Source organism: Macrobrachium rosenbergii, chromosome 15 (genome assembly GCF_040412425.1).
Source record: "Macrobrachium rosenbergii isolate ZJJX-2024 chromosome 15, ASM4041242v1, whole genome shotgun sequence".
Lineage (NCBI taxonomy): Eukaryota > Metazoa > Arthropoda > Malacostraca > Decapoda > Palaemonidae > Macrobrachium > Macrobrachium rosenbergii.
Genome location: NC_089755.1, coordinates 59,144,298 through 59,161,797, shown reverse-complemented (window position 1 = coordinate 59,161,797; position 17,500 = coordinate 59,144,298). Strand labels below are relative to the sequence as shown.

At 35.5% G+C, this 17,500-nt stretch overlaps 1 protein-coding gene across 1 annotated transcript in view; it reads right to left on the bottom strand.

Moving 5' to 3' along the window:
- LOC136846822 (G-protein coupled receptor moody-like) overlaps window positions 1–17,500 on the bottom strand; it is a 51,147-nt gene that overhangs the window by 31,780 nt on the left and 1,867 nt on the right. Inside the window, exon 2 of the mRNA XM_067118088.1 lies at window positions 12,842–13,157. The gene's annotated coding sequence lies outside the window, so the exon portion shown is untranslated. The remainder of the gene's footprint in view (window positions 1–12,841; window positions 13,158–17,500) is intronic.

The following is a 17,500-nucleotide window of genomic DNA, read 5'->3' as shown; positions in this document are numbered from 1 at the left end:
CCTTTCTGCTCTACATAATTAGGATATTGTTTTCCGAAGCGAAACGTCAAACAAATTACTGTTTTTTGACGTAATTATGAGTGTAATTCTAACACAGAAAAATGTGAAAGACAAAAATAACAACCCTAATGATGAGATAATATTAGTAATCTTTCATTAATCTCTTAATCCCATCCGAATGACGAAACTGTAATGTTTGTATTTATTACTCTGAGAACTAATATTTCCATGGCCCCCTTTTTAGTTTTATATAAAAGAAAACTATTGTGCCGGCTTTTTCTGCCCGTCCCCACTTCGTTCTGTCCGCCCTCAGATCTTAAAAACTACTGAGGCTAGAGGGCTGCAAATTGGTATGTTGATCATCCACCCTCCAATCATCAAACATACCAAATTGCAGCCCTCTAGCCTCAGCAGTTTTTATTTTATTTCAGGTTAAATTTAGCCATAATCGTGCGCCTGGCAACGATATAGGATCGGTCACCTCCGGGCCGTGGTTAAAGTTTCATGGGCCGCGGGTCATACAGCATTATACCGAGACCTCCGAAAGATAGATCTATTTTCGGTGGCCTTGATAATACGCTGTAGCGGCTGTACAGAAAACTCGATTGCGCATCTTTTACTTGTTTAATGATGTCTGTGAATAGAAGACATGCACTCTCGTATACTAGGGCGTATCTATGTACTTACTTGTCAGCGCGCAAGCGCACACATTTGTGGAATTCCCTGTGGCTTCCAGTTTGCGCTTTCAGAAGTTATAGATTGACACGACCAGAGATTTCATGATTCTTTTCTTTAGTCAGCAAAATTCTGTGACTTTTATTTGTGTCCACGAGTAATGCGTAATTTCTACATAAAAATGAAAAAACTTTATACAGTTCTCCTACATAAATAACTTCCTGGTCCCCGTATACCTGTCAAATGTCATCAATGAACGCTATGAAGTTGATGACTTTCTTCCCCAAATGGCCTGACTTTTCACAAAGTTTCTTCGATCTAGATAATCTTGTAATGTTTTAAGTCTGAATTATATCAATTATCTCTTATTTGTATCCTTTTTATGTTAGAAATGGGTTCAAGACAGGAGCGTGATGAAAAATAGCGCCTTGACGAAATAATAAAACCTTTGAAAACGTAAAAAAAACATTGAAAGAGAACGCTTCCTATAAACACGCTGTTTAACACCTACTTTACCGACAGTCGCATCGACTCGCTTCGCTAATCGAAAAATAGTTTAATCAAGACACTGGAAGTGTCCCTTTTCCGCTGCGCACGGACACGTACTTTCAGCCAAGGTCCGTTCTCGCACCCCCTTAAATTCTCCACGGTCCTGGTAAGCCCTGGTTAGTCCTGGCAAGGAGGTAGGGGCTATCATAGGCCTCTTAAACCGATGGTGTTGTAGCCTGCGTTGGTGTGGGGCTGAGTGGTCGCTGGCCAGCGCTTATTATCAACATCCTCCCGGAGGCCAGACTTCCTCGCGCCGCCCGTAAGAACCAGATTAACGTCTTATTCCCGTGAGCCGACGCCCTTACTGCCCTATTTCTTTTACTCTCTCTTCTCTCTCTCTCTCTCTCTCTCTCTCTCTCTCTCTCTCTCTCTCTCTTGTAGTGGGCGCATGTCACGGGTTTATTCCGGGAAGGGTCCTCGTGTGTTGATTTCTGTACATGAATTAATCTCCAGCGTCCCATTGGCGTTTATGCTAACTGTTCCTGTTTTCTGTCTGTTTGTACGCTCGTCAGTCTGTCACGGTTATGAATGAAAGCTCCTTTCATTGTCTGTGTGTATGTGTATGTACACACATATATATATATATATATATATATATATATATATATATATATATATATATATATATATATATATATATATATATATAATTATATATGAGCAAAATGAATTAAAATTTCTTGCCGACCACCGTAATGTAAAATTAATTAATTATAATAAAATCATTCTTAGTATATAAAACATCAGCGAGAGAGAGAGAGAGAGAGAGAGAGAGAGAGAGAGAGAGAGAGAGAGAGAGAGAGAGAGAGAGAGACCCTGGATCGTGAGTTTACTAAACAACTCGAGGCTTCACAGTACAAGAAACTGGGATACACCACAATACAATATACAAAAAATGAAAAAAAAATTGTAAAAATGTACCAACAAAAAATAGAATACGGGCAAATTCAACAGATGAATCATGGCGATACAATAAGATTGAATACAACAAAATACTGCACAAATATCAAAACGATACAATAGACAAGCTACTGTAGAATGCAGTCAGATACAACACAAAATGTTGAAGAATACAACAAAGTGGAAAACACAAACATGCAATGTATGAGAAAAAAAAATACAAAAATACAACAACTCAAACAAAAACAACCCCTGAAATTAGAGCTTCGTCACAAGCAAAAGGGTCAAAGTTCAACGTCACCATTTCTCGAAAATTTGACGCAAAGACAAAGTGAATCAAAATTGGTTACGTGACGTCATGTCCCGACTGTGGAACTAGACAAGACCCTTTCGACGATTCTTAGCCATTTCCTCTGCGTGATTGTTAACGTTTCAGGGAAATGTTGTATGAGTATCCATGCACGTAACCATAGAGAACATACACATACATACATACATTTGTGTGTATATATATTTATATATTTATATGTATATATATACAGTATATTTATATATGTATATATATATATATATATAATATATATATATATATATATATATATATATATATATATATATATATATATATATATATATATATATAAACTCCATAGGTAGACATACTTTTATCATCCATATGCATCAGTCACAAGTTCACTGCCCTTTTGAACATGTTAATGAATGTCTCAATTAACTCAGTGGCACGTAAATCCCTTAGACTTTCTTTAGCACATCCAAGCATGTCTGTATTCTCTCTCTCTCTCTCTCTCTCTCTCTCTCTCTCTCTCTCTCTCTCTCTCTCTCTCTCTCTCTCTCACCCACACACTGTTACATGCGCCTTGGCTGTAAGCGCTGTACTCAAGGTATCTCGTTTTTATAACTTTTACATCCATGACAACTGTTTTTCAATTGCAACTAATGACCCCAATCTATCTGCAATGAATATAGAACCCTGCACAAATGTTCCTCGTTGTGTCCATCACAATTCGCTCGAAGTTGCTCACGACTTTCTTCAGAAGCAAGATAATAAAACAAGTGTTTTTTTCAAGGTCCCACTATCTAGACACATCTGCGAATCAATCATATTGCTCAATCATTACGAAAACTGAGAGAGAGAGAGAGAGAGAGAGAGAGAGAGAGAGAGAGAGAGAGAGAGAGAGAGAGAGAGAGAGAGAGAGCAATCTTGGTCCCTTTATTCCATTACAATGTCGCAAGAGTGGACAAAATTGCCTCTTTTTCTTGTTTACTTCAATTCGACGAAAATCTGATCTGAAAATTGCAATAAACACGACCAGCCACTTTTGTCGATGACGGGGCAATTCGTCAGCTGTTTCACAGAGATTGGCTTTCGATAATGTCTCTCTTTGCCTTCGTGTGTGTGTGTGTGTGTGTGTGTGTCTGTCACTCTCTGTTTCTCTGTCTCCCTCTGATGTACGTTTTAATCTCTCTCTCTCTCTTTCTCTCTCTCTCTCTCTCTTCGAAACAGAGATTGGCTTTTGATAATTCTCTTTGCCTTCGTGTGTGTGTGTGCGTGTCTGTCACTCTCTGGTTCTCTGTCTCCCTCTGATATACGTTTCAGTCTCTCTCTCTCTCAAGTCCAGCAGAGAGAGAGAGAGAGAGAGAGAGAGAGAGAGAGAGAGAGAGAGAGAGAGAGAGAGAGACTCAACTTTTTCTGACATTTCTAAATGACTGTCTATGAATATTTTGCCAATCTTTAAAAATTTATTTATTTATGTATAATATATTTATGTGTTTTCATATGAAAGTGTGAATAATAATAATAATAATAATAATAATAATAATAATAATAATAATAATAATAATAATAATAATAATAATTCTCTCTTTCCCCTACAATGACACCAAAAACACAAACACAGCATAATAATAATAATAATAATAATAATAATAATAATAATAATAATAATAATAATAATAATATTAATACCCTTTCCCTTCACCCTAACAATGACACCAAAAACGCAAACACAGCAGCAACAACAGCATCAGCAAACACAGCACCAACAACAGCATTAGCAAAGACAAAAAAAAAAAAAAAAAAAAAAAAAAAACAATAATAAACAAACGAACTGTTCTCAGCAAGGGGGAACACCGCAGGCGGATCTGCTACGAGGCACTTCAATTGCCAGTGCCAATGGAGAAACGTGAGAAAGTAGGAGCTAGGTGCCTCTTTTTTTTTTTTGAGGGGTGGGAGAGTGGGGTGGGGTGTCATATGACACAGGTCATATGACACACGAAACTATTTCTGGTTCCTTTCCTTTTTTTTTTTTAAATGCTTCGTCAAATTCATGTATATCAGATTCTCGCATATTCCTGGCGTTTGTATGAGAGAGAGAGAGAGAGAGAGAGAGAGAGAGAGAGAGAGAGAGAGAGAGAGAGAGATGTAACAGTAGTAATAATAATAGTAAATTTTATTCTCATCATACATTGGGTATTCTACAATGTTTATTGAGAGAGAGAGAGAGAGAGAGAGAGAGAGAGAGAGAGAGAGAGAGAGAGAGAGAGAGAGTATTAGTAGTAGTAGCAGTAATAATTTTTATTTCCATCATACATTGGGTATTGTACAATGTTTATTGGAGAGAGAGAGAGAGAGAGAGAGAGAGAGAGAGAGAGAGAGAGAGAGAGAGAGTTAGCCATTCATTTATGTCAACACTGTTTGGCTGCGGTGAATATTATTCAGTGAAAGTATTCCTTCTTTCAAATGCTGAATATTGCAACAATTTCTCATGAATTATTAATATCATTTAACTACTTATACGTTCTGCAATATAATCACCGACTGTTTTCATTCATTTCCATATTCTTATCTAATTAACTAATCATCCTTCATTAAAGAATTAGAAAATAGACCCAAAAAGGACTTTCAGAAGCGCAGGTCAATTCTACAGTATAAGGAAGGTTGAGATACAATTCGTAGCTTCATAATGCCATTGTTATCTTTCCCTCTCCAAGTCTTAAGGGGAAAGCCGGCAAGTATTCACAGCTGCAGAGAGAGAGAGAGAGAGAGAGAGAGAGAGAGAGAGAGAGAGAGAGAAAGGAGGAATGAGAGAGAGGGAGAAAGAGGAGGAATGATAGAGAGAGAAAGAGGAGGAATGAGAGAGAGAGAGAGAGAAAGGAAGAATGAGAGAGAGAAAGAGAAGGAACGAGAGAGAGAGAGAGAGAGAGAGAGAGAGAGAGAGAGAGAGAGAGAGAGACTGACCAGCCATCTGCATTTTCTTCTTCTTCTTCTTCTCCTTCCCCATTTGTGGAAAGTTCGACCTAAATTGGATGATTGCTCAGGACACGAATGGACTCCGTCCACGAGAGCATCATCTGTGCGTGTTTGCTGGCTAATAACAGACTTGCTTTGTAAACAGTGTTTGCTGGCTTCGCAACTAGGTGAGAAGGCATCAGAGAGAAAAAAAAAAATGACATCACGAGGCGAAAACAACACAGGAAAAACTGCAAATCTGCAACCCTGCAACTCTGCAACTCCTGATCTATTCAAATGAGCACAGGAAAGTCACCACGAGCGACGTAAATAGACCCTCTCGTCACTCTGTAACTGCAAGGACCGTGCATGGGCTAAGACAAATGACCATATACCAGTGCATTGCTTTTGAAGCACCCTTATCAATGCACGACGCTGGTGGGGGGAGGGGGAAGGGGTGGGGAAAGTCAGATAAAAACTGTCATCAGCTAATGCAAGCCATATGTCCCCTCTTTCGCTAAGTCTGCACGAGACGGGGGAGAATCTTCTTACGCACTTAAGGGCTCTGTCAGAGAGGTTCAGCTTCTGGACGAAACGGATTTTGTTCTCCCACAAAACTATCGTCAGACATTGGACGAAATTGGCGTTTGATTGTACGTGATTGCGGGGAGCAATGTTGACTGGTATAGATGATGTTACACGGTGCTTTTTCTTGTGGTTATTGAGAAGAGAGCTACAACGGTACACTTGATTTTAATAAACGGCTTCACTTTATGTACTTGATTATTTTGTAATTCACGTGTCAGTTAAATTACCTTATGTATATATATACATATACATATGTGTGTGTGTGGGTATGTATGTATGAATGTATGTATGTAATATATGTATCACCTTTGTGGCATAATTTTTGTGAACATAAAAAAACACAAAAATGCCATTTATATATATATATATATATATATATATATATATATATATATAAGTGACAAAAATTCAAACACATTATATATACATATATATATATATATATATATATATATATATATATATATAATATTTATATATATATATATATATATATATATATATATATATATATATATATATATATATATATATATATATATATACACATATATACATATATATATATATATACATATATATATATATATATATATATATATATATACATATACATAAGAGGATTCTTGGCCCATAATTCACTACATAAACATGCAGAATATTAATATGACCTAACGGAACAGCCCAGACATTAACAAAAAGCGCCCGCACACCAAATACACCCCAGCACAGAACAGTTTCATGAAAGAAGAGCTTCTTAAATCTGTAGGAGGTCCTTTAAAAACAAGACGTTTATTTTAGGTGGCAAATGAAAAGCAAAATATTAAACCACTCTCTGGTAATGCTAACGTTTCTGTTTGTTGACGCGCGGGATAATTAGACCAATTTATCAACACCAGACAGAGTTAGGGTGGAAACAAGCTAGGGGTTGCATTTGCTGGTAAAAAAAAAAAAAAAAAAATTTCTCCTTCAGAGGAAATGAAATTTTCTTGTGTTAGAGTTTTGTTTTTGTGTTTGTTTTTGTTTCCTGAGGGACACGCAAAGTCAAACTGCTTACTTGAAAGAGGGGAAAGGTTGCTGTCTCACTCGACTTTCATATTTAGGGAGTCGCTTAATGAACTAATTAAGCAGAAAGCTTCGTTTAAAGTTCATCTCTGTCTCTGTCTCTCTCTCTCTCTCTAAGTATTTCTTGTATATTACTTTAGTTTAGATTATACATACCCACATTAGATACCTATAATGAGCTGGCTCTCTCTCTCTCTCTCTCTCTCTCTCTCTCTCTCTCTCTCTCTCTCTCTCTCTCTCTCTCTCTCTCTCAGTTCGAAGAACTTATTTTTAAATAAAAATCTTAACACAAGATCATTTGCATAAACCCTATAGAAGAAGAAGAAGAAGAAGAAGAAGAAGAAGAAGAAGAGAGAGAGAGAGAGAGAGAGAGAGAGAGAGAGAGAGAGAGAGAGAGAGAGAGAGAGAGAGAGAGAGATTACAAAAAAAAGATATTCAACAATAAACAATATCTGAATGTTACAGAAATATATATATATATATATATATATATAATATATATATATATATATATATATATATATATATACACACACATATGATTGCATGTAACATAAGAACAAAAAAAAAAAATCAAGCGTGATTCACAGACGCTTTTAAACAAAACGAACTTACCAAAACATTAGGTCTGCACCTGCAGACACTTATATTGTGTAGAATTAGTTAAAAAAAATTTACTAGTCATGACACTAAGAAGCCCGCGTGCCGGACACTAAACACTTCTAACCACGCAGATGCGAAGATTCTAAAAATAAGAATCATTACAGATGCATCTGCTCGCCCAGACACAAAAATGTATTTTTTTAAACTCTCAAATGTGCATTTAAATACGCTGGCAGATGTCTTTGACGGAAGACAAGTGATAAGTTTCCAAGATGTATTTACCCAGTTGTGTGGAAATTTAACATCATGATTTATGCTACTTCCTTGGACAGCACAGTGTCGAGTAGCATTTGATTGTAAAAAGTGACACGCAGCACTTAAAAATGACGAATTAACGTCCAGTGGTCGAGCACCGCGAGAGTATAAAGTGGCAAGTAGCCACAAGAATAAAAAAGTGTCAAGTAGCCACAAGAATAAAAAAAGGTGTCAAGTAGCCACAAGAATAAAAAGTGTCAAGTAGCCACAAGAGTTTAGTGTGCCGAGTAGCCACGAGAATATAGAGTCAAGTAGCTACGAGAATATAAAGTGCCAAGTAGCCACAAACATATAAGGTGCCAAGTAGCCTCAAGAATATAAATTGCCAAGTAGCCACGAGAAGATAAAGCGTCAAGCAGCCATGAGAATATAAAGAGCTAAGTAGCCAAGAGAATATTAAGAGTCAAGTAGCCTCAAGAACATAAATTGTCAAGTAGAAGATAATTACAAACACAAAGATAAGAAAACCACAAACACAAAGTCAAGTTCAAAATACTCAAGAAAAAAAAAAAACAAACAAACACAAGTAGCTAATTTTTAATAGCAGATATCCAAGATTAAAAAAAAAAATTATAAAAGTGCCACAACTTGAAGTGCCAAGTAGCATGCTCACAATAAATCAAAGTGCTAAGTAGCAGGTAACCAGGGAAGACCAAAGTGTCAACTGACAGATACCCATTAATAAACAGAGGGCTTAGTAGCTGATGTCTATGGCAAAACACAGGTACCATTTATGATTTTCCCTCTCTCTCTCTCTCTCTTTCTCTCTCTCTCTCTCTCTGTGTGTACCTCGACGAGGTAATCCCCCATCCCCCCTCCTCCTGGTGGGGTGGAACTAATCAACAGGTAAGTATCACCTGGTAATTTCTCTCTCTCTCTCTCTCTCTCTCTCTCTCTCTCTCTCTCTCTCTCTCTCTCTCTCTCTTTTACCTGTTATGTTTATTAGCTGTTTTCTTGTTCTCTGTCGAGCGACTGGCTTTATTCTTTCCCAGTCCGAGCTCTTAGCAAATCATATACAAAGAGAGAGAGAGAGAGAGAGAGAGAGAGAGAGAGAATGTACCATTACGAGTTAAAATGAAAAAACACAACAAAAACAAAAACGAGAATCCTTAATAAATAAATAAATAAATAAAAAATAAATAAATAAATAAATAAATAAATATATAATAGTATTTTTCCATTCTTCCTTTCAATGGCTGTCTCTTTAAACTCAATCGATGACACCCAACGGTTCAGGAAAGGAATCTGGCTTACCTTCCTGAGAGAGAGAGAGAGAGAGAGAGAGAGAGAGAGAGAGAGAGAGAGAGAGAGAGAGAGAGAGAGTTGGATTATAAGAAATTGGGAGAAAAATAGAAATTTATCATTCAATTCCTAAATAGTTTTTAATGTTAATGTTCCGTTCACATTTCCGGATGAGAGAGAGAGAGAGAGAGAGAGAGAGAGAGAGAGAGAGAGAGAGAGAGAGAGAGAGAGAGAGGGGGGAGGGAGGGAGTTAAGAGCAGATTTATAGGGGACAGGATATACCTACTTGGCGACTCACTACCCCCCACCCCTATAAATCCTGCCTTCCGTCCTGGCGTCACCCCCAAAACTACTTCCTGCTTTTCTGCTTCTCCTTCGCGTCCTCTCTCTCTCTCTCTCTCTCTCTCTCTCTCTCTCTCTCTCTGTATCTATACCTTTCTCTCCTTATCATAAGATCCTTTAATACGGCTGGCTCCCTCTCTCTCTAACTATATCCTTCTTTCCTTATCATTACGATATGAAATATGGTTCTCTCTCTCTCTCTCTCTCTCTCTCTCTCTCTCTCTCTCTCTCTCTCATCCGCAAATGTGAAGGGAACATTGACATTAGAAACCATCTAGAAGCTGAAATGATAAGATTCTATCTTTCCCCCAATATATGATGGCTCTCTCTCTCTCTCTCTCTCTCTCTCTCTCTCTCTCTCTCTCTCTCTCTCTCTCTCTCTCTTCTGATTGTTCGACTGGGCACTGAGTGGTCGTGGTGCCCCGTGCAGGCCACTAGGAGGGCATTGGGGGCCATTGTTCGAAGGGTGATGTTTCTTTTTTTTTTATGGCTATTTACCAGGAAGTCAAGACTGATAGGAATTTGGTCTTTGGTTAGCCCTTAATAATTCTCTTTTGCTCCCCCCCCTCCACCCTCCCCATTAAGTAGATGAAGGGGGGGAAGGTGTGGATAATTCAAAATAACCTCACAACTTATCAGTTCCCTTTATATATAAATAATAAACAACTTTTTCACTAGAAACCTTGAATCCATTGGGAATCAAATGCAGAAACTGCTAGATCCAAGCTAGGACTCGAACCTAGGCTAACTGTTCCATGACATTCCACTCATATTATCATTAAAGATTGGATTTCTCGACGGTTTTCAATGTCAGCCTTAAATTCTCATTTCCGGACGAGAGAGAGAGAGAGAGAGAGAGAGAGAGAGAGAGAGAGAGAGAGAGAGAGAGAGAGAGAGAGAGAGAGAGAGAGAGAGAGGTGGGCCATTAGAAATTGGAAAAAATATAAATCAATCATTTCAATTTCTAGATAGTTTTTCATGTCAATGTTCCGTTCAATTTCCGGACGAGAGAGAGAGAGAGAGAGAGAGAGAGAGAGAGAGAGAGAGAGAGAGAGAGAGAGAGAGAGAGAGAGAGGGGGTGGGCCACTAGAATTTGAGGAGAAAAGTAGAATTTTATCATTCTGTTATAAGTCATTCTTTTCCAGCTATTACGAGACGCAAATTTTTTATTATTATTATTATTATTATTATTATTATTATTATTATTATTATTATTATTATTATTATTATATGAAACAATGAACTAACTCTCAGACCGCACTGTGACTCACTACCACTTGTACTTCCCCCTACAAAACTATTAATTAAAAATTTTAGTGACATTTATTCCCTAATTATGGTCAATGACCCTGCCAGGAAGCCATATCGTTAACTAATTACCCAGAATCTAAATTAATGGAAGTACTAACTAACACCTGCATGACAGACATAGAAAGTTTCAGGAGAAAGTTAAAAGAAAGCTATTTCCGTTCGGAAGGGGTTTTGCTAGAAGAAAGGGGGTGCAAATGAAGCAACGACAAACTCGGAATCGATTCCGGGAGGGGGTTAAAAGGTTATGGTTAAGGGCAATTTTTTTAGGGAGAATTTTGTGGTGATCTAAGCTGTGAATTTAGGGTGGAACTACCTATAGGCCTAGTCAGGACAAGGTAGCTTTGATAAAGCTTTGTCAAAATGCCATGAATTGAGTTGAATAAGTCTTATATATGCGATAAAAACTAATAAACATAAAATTTTTTGAAAATTATTATAAATGGACTACCTTCTAGACTCAGTGTTAATATTTCAACCTGAAAAATCTGTCCTCATAGGCCTACTGAGAACAAAGTATTTTGATATTGCTTCGTCATTATGCCATGAAATTGGATAAATAAGTTTTGTAGATATGATAAAAAGATAACAAAAAAAACAAAATTTTTTTTTAAAAACTATGGTCCAAATGTGATGGATTTAGTAGAAAAAGTTTTATATTTACGACAAAAAGCTAAGAAAAATAACATAAAAATCTTTTAGAAATTATGATCAAAATGCCATGGATTTAGTTGAAAAAGTTTTATATTTACGGTAAACGCTAAAAAATAAATTCTTTTAAAAACTATGATCAAAATGCCATGGCATTTGGCTAAAAAAAGGCTACGAAAAATAACCTAAAAATCTATTAAAAATTATGACAAAGTAACCTGTTGCCTTTTAAAGCTTCTGGGAATATGACACAACACACCTCTACCTCCAATCTGCCAGGACAGTTGAATTACGTCTTTCCTGAATTCGCAACTCGGAAACCGGTGCACTGTAGGCATTACTTAAGGTTCCTTGCGGCGTGCCTTCGGCCCCTAGCTAGCTGCAACCCCTTTCGTTCCTTTTACTGTACCTCCTTTCATATTCTCTTTCTTCCATCTTATTTCCTCAACCTATTTTCCAACAATTGATTCATAGTGCGACTGCTTTGAGGTTTTCCTCCTGTTACACCTTTCAAACCTTTTACTGTCAATTTCGGTTTCAGCGCTGAATGACCCCATAGGTCCCAGTGCTTGGCGTTCGGCCTAAATTCTATATTCAGTTCAGTTCAAATTCGGAAATGTCCCGTAAGAGTTTGTAGATGGCTCGGAAGCGTGAAAATTGCGGGAAAGTTCGATAGTAAAAACTTTCTTTTAAAGCTCCTGTTTATAATAATAATAATAATAATAATAATAATAATAATAATAATAATAATAATAATAATAATATACATGGAATCTTATACAAAGTAGAGACAATACAATACACATATGAAACAACTTCTTGAACTTGGGAGTTCAAATTAAAACTAAATAAAAATCTTTCACCTGTAAACTTCTAAAACTTCTTTTAAGTGAGATATAACTGATACAAAATCTCTCTTCTAAAACTTCTTCAAGTGAGAAATAACTGATTAATAAAAAAGTGATTGAACTTAGAAGTTCGAATTAAACCTGAATTGAAAACTCTCACTTCTAGAACTTCTAAAACTTCTTTTAAGTGAGAAATAATTGATACAAAAAATTGATTGAACTTAGAAGTTTGTATCAAACCTGAATAAAAAAAGTCTCTCACTTCTAGAACCTCTAAAACTTCTTTTAAATGAGAAATAATAATAACAAAAATAATCTGATCAAATTAAACAAAAAAAATCTCTTATTAAAAATCCTTTTAAGCGAGAAATAACTAATTTTAAAAAAACAGAGATCTTGAACTTGGAAGTTCGAATTAAACTTCTGTAGCACTTCTAAAGCTTCTTTTCAGTGAGAAATAATTAATAAAAAAATAAAAAAATAGAGGTCATCCAAACTCTCTTACCTTCGATAACCGTCCGGACGTGGAATTTGAAGCCACGCCCACTTCCTGGCTAGCTCTTCTACCTTACAGGATACGTTCTATGGCCTCTTGCGTCGCTAATTCTTCTGTTTTCTCGTCTTTTTCTCTCTTTTTCGCGCCCTCTCGCACTATCTCTCTTTCCGGTGTGGCGACATGATGTATGTATGCGTCTTGTAGTATCACTTGGTGCCCCGTTTATGCCCAGATGACGAGATAATTAGAGGTACCTCTTCGAGATATTACAGTCGATGTTAGAGCCACTGACTGCGATTGAACCGTAGGACTGTTTCTTGGTGTCCTGCAAAACGAGTTGGTCCTGTTTAGCAGGATTTGAAGGACGTCTGTACAGCAGAAGACAAAATGAGAGAGAGAGAGAGAGAGAGAGAGAGAGAGAGAGAGAGAGAGAGAGAGAGAGAGAGAGAGAGAGAGAGTTTTCTTTTGACACTGAATAGGATTTAAATCGGATATCCTGTGTTCTTCAGTTAAAATTATTATAATTTGTCCTTGATATCTGTCTGTCTGTCTGTGATAAAAATGATATAATTATCAAACAATTTGAGTTCGTTTGAGGCATTAAAAAACCATGAATTAAGTGACAATTTTAAATTGAATAATAATATCAATAATAATAATCATATATATAATATATATACTGTACATATATATACAATATGTATACACACACACACACACACACATACACATATATTATATATATATATATATATATATATATATATATATATATATATATATATATATATATATATATATATATATATATACAATTCAAATTTACAATACACTTTTTTACGGAATACCGTTTGAATACATACATACAAACGTATAGATACACACACACGCATTCATCTATACTTTCTATAGTCCACGTATTTAATTAATTTCCATAATAAACTTTGTTTACTGAACAGCATACTTCTCAAAAGCAAAAAAAAATAAAATAAATAAATAAATAAATAAATAAAAATATTAGAAAATAAAAATAAAAATTTTTACCACTTTCTAATTAATTACCGAGTCCCGTCCGAAAACACCTAAATTTTTCATTTTATGTATTTTTAAATGTTAAATTTGACTCTTTCCGACCGACCACCTTTCCCAGGCCAGACAGAAAACAGAAGCCTCATTAGTGACTTCTTCAAGAGGCCACCACTCACTCTTGGGGCTTCTCTCAGGTCTCAATGTGACCCAGCGTGACCTAGGCTGCCCTAAAATAAAGTCTATGAGTCTTCTAGTGATTGCAGTTGCCAAAATCCACATATTGATAATGGAAGAGAATTATGATACAGTGCTTTTTATATTTATAATCTGTGGTCCTCTGGCTGAGAAGAATTGTATGTTATTATTATTATTATTATTATTATTATTATTATTATTATTATTATTATTATTATTATTATCTGCAGTCTTTTGGGTGTAACCTTTCATCGTTCAAGTATTTTATCTAGTGAAACTAATTTATTGTATTGTATTATTATTATTATTATTATTATTATTATTATTATTATTATTATTAAAAGACTTCTTGCACAGTCTAGCCCAGAATAGTGAATAACAGAGCACCAATGGTAATCGGAAAAGAAACTTGTCAAATTACAGGTGTCACACAAAGGCATATTGCTCTCAAATTCCAAGAATTCACTTGTCACTGATGTAACAATAAGAGCATAATTGACAAAGACATTAACTGTCATTGTTGTAACAACAAGAGCACAATTGACAAAGACATTAACTGTAATTGATGTAACTACAAGAGCATAACTGACAAGACATTAACTGTGTTATTGTTGTTACAACAAGAGCACAATTGACAAAGACATTAACTGTCATTGTTGTTACAACAAGAACACAACTGACAAAGATTTTAACTGTCATTGATGCAACAACAAGAGCACAACTGACCAAGACATTAACTGTCATTGGTGTAACAACAAGAGCACAACTGACAGACATTAACTGTCATTGCTGTAACAACAAGAGCACAGCTGACAAAGGCATTAACTGTCATTGTTGTTACAACAAGAGCACAGCTGACAAAGACATTAACTGTCATTGACGTTAACAACAAGAGCACAATTGACAAAGACATCAGAGTCAACATACCACACAGGAAAGGAGTAATCATTCAGATTACTTAGACTAATTACAAACGGCGGAACACGACTGTATCAAGACACTTTCTTCAGGAAACTGCTCGAAAGAGCTCAACGGAAACATATATGCTGTACAGGCGCCTGTTTGCGTCTGTACGCAATGATCTTCAGCGCGTGGAAGTGACTCTTCGGAAACTTTTGGGAGATTAGGAAAAAACGTCATGTTTACCGAGGACCTACGTCATTTCCGTTCTATATACTTTTAGACACATGCTAGTACTCTTCCGGTGAGAGTGGTCAGGTGGCTCGGATCAAAACAAAGGGTTTAATGTCTTTGTAAAAAATCTCATGCTTACAACTGAAGTTGAGAACGTTGCTCTTATCCACAGAAATATTAATTTTTCTATATTTCGGAAACCAATTCGAGCATCTTAGGCCGAGTAATACGCTTTGCATTCTTGAAAGAGAAAATAAATTGCTGTAACTGAAAATGTAAAAACTGCGTCAATTTTACGATTTTTTTTTTCTAATTTTACGAAATCGGGGGGACATTCTCTGTCAAAACTTGAGAACATAATTATAAGTTCGTATGTATGTTTGCCCCAGTTACATAACAGACAGGTATAAACCCAAATAGATTCCGTGAAACACGCATGTTTATTTAATGACATATATGCGAAAGTGTTAAGTAGACCTAATATGACAAACTCCAGAAAACTAGGCCTATAGTGTGTTACTCCAAGTTGAACAGATAATGTTTAAGGTTGTTTTTAGTTTTCTATAAAACAAAACTATTGTGACGGCTTTGTCTGTCCGTCCGCACTTTGTCTGTCCACCCTCAGATCTTAAAAACTACTGAGACTAGAGGGCTGCAATTTGGCATGTTGATCATCCACACTCTAATCATCAAATATACCAAATTGCAGCCCTCTAGCCTAAGTAGTTTTTATTTTATTTCAGGTTAAAGATAGCCATGATCGTGCGTCTGGTTCCACCAACACAGGCCAGCACCGGGCCGTGGCTGAGAGTTTCATACAGTATTATGCGCTGTACAGAAAACTCGACTGCTCCGAAGAATGCTTGTTTTATCCTGGAGGTCACAGCTGTCAAAGAACATGCAAAACAAAGTTTCCACAATCTCGCATTACGTCGATACCGACAACTGCCAAGGTAGTAACTAGTTTCTGTTGGTCTTGGGAAAGCCTGATCACTTGTCTCGCCTGGGAGCTTTTGAAGGTGAGTGTAATGACGATGATAATTGCTGACTAATTGAGCTTTATTCATTTACAATGATTATAATTTGTATATGTATATATATATATATATATATATATATATATATATATATATATATATATATATATATATATATATATATATATATACACGTGTATGTATGATAAGTATATATGTATATATATATATATATATATATATATATATATATATATATATATGTATATATATATACACTTGTGTGTGTGATAGTGTATATATATATATATATATATATATATATATATATATATATATATATATATATATATATACATACATATATATATATATATATATATATATATATATATATATATATTTTTAGATATATTATATATATATATATATATACAGTATATATATACATATATACATCTAAATATATATATATACTGTATATATATATATATACATATATATATATACATCATACATCTAAATATATACAGCATATATACATATATCTAAATATATATATATATATATATATATATATATATATATATATATATATATATATATATCAATCAATCACAGGCATATAATGACCAGGTAACTAACTACGGGTTCTGGTACGTGTCCTAAAACTTTTCACCTTTGTATGTGAATGTGTGTATGTGTACGTGTAAGTGTGTAACTACAACACCCTCTCACCTTCTAATTTCCAAATATTTCTCGATATTCTGGCTACGGTTTTCACTGAAAGCCTTGGTATCCGGAAGGAAATGAATGGAGAAATTCATTTCCTAAGTGAGATACGAACCCAAGTTAGACAGAGGACCGGAACCAAGTATGTGTATGTGTGTGTGTGCGTGTGTGTCTGTTTCAACATACACGTCATATATAAATATATATATATATATATATATATATATATATATATATATATATATATATATATATATATAGAGAGAGAGAGAGAGAGAGAGAGAGAGAGAGAAAGAGAGAGAGAGAGAGAGAATCTCAAGTGACAGATAGATAGACACTATCTAAATATTTACTCGTCATGACCATGCAGATAAACAAATGAAAATCGGCTGACAGATATATAAACATTAGACCCTTACGAACTGATAAACATATCTCAGAACCTAGATAGACAGATAGGTACATAGACAGAGAGACAACACATAAACACATCAGCTAAACCCAGAGATTAATCTCTGTACATGTCATGGCGGAATAGGCCTATAACGCCTCTGTTTGTGTTCCCGAACATCCGAGGAATAGGCCCATTTGACGAGGGGCG